This window comes from Buceros rhinoceros, unplaced genomic scaffold (genome assembly GCF_000710305.1).
Source record: "Buceros rhinoceros silvestris isolate BGI_N320 unplaced genomic scaffold, ASM71030v1 scaffold21163, whole genome shotgun sequence".
NCBI lineage: Eukaryota > Metazoa > Chordata > Aves > Bucerotiformes > Bucerotidae > Buceros > Buceros rhinoceros.
This window is the reverse complement of record NW_010403308.1, coordinates 11,018-11,468: the sequence shown is the minus strand read 5'-3', so window position 1 is coordinate 11,468 and position 451 is coordinate 11,018. Positions and strand designations below refer to the sequence as shown.

The 451-nt window shown below is 52.3% G+C and overlaps 1 protein-coding gene across 1 annotated transcript in view; it reads left to right on the top strand.

Annotated features, from left to right (window-relative positions):
* LOC104490665 (plexin-D1-like) overlaps positions 1 to 451 on the top strand; it is a 29,209-nt gene that overhangs the window by 19,099 nt on the left and 9,659 nt on the right. The window lies entirely within an intron of this gene.

Sequence of the window (451 nt, the reverse complement as noted above, 5' to 3'; positions counted from 1 at the left end):
CGGTCGGGTCACCCACCGGCGTTGCTGCCATCCTGCCCGCTCCTGGTCTTCCGAGATTTATTAGTTCCTGCTTGTGCTGGAAGTACGAAGTGCTAAACGTTGCTAGAAGCTGTGAGGAAAAAAGTGTTATGGACCACAACAATATTTTACATCTGGTTTTTTGTCTGGGCTGAGGTTCCCGTGCGCACACAGAGTGCAGACACACAATGCGTGCACACGCACGGACACGCAGAGCGAGGAGGGAGAAGGGACGGGAAGCTGACTGTGCACAATGCTAAGAGGGACCTAAGTGGCTGCTAGGTCATTACAGAGCGGTAACTAACTGCCCTGACCAGAGGAGTATTTATTTTTGTTTTCCAAAAGGCCAGGGTAGCAATATCAGCCGATGGCTTTGCACTTTCTCCAAATCGAAGGGAAGGGGGGTCTGTGGACGCCTCGTGCATTGTGGCTG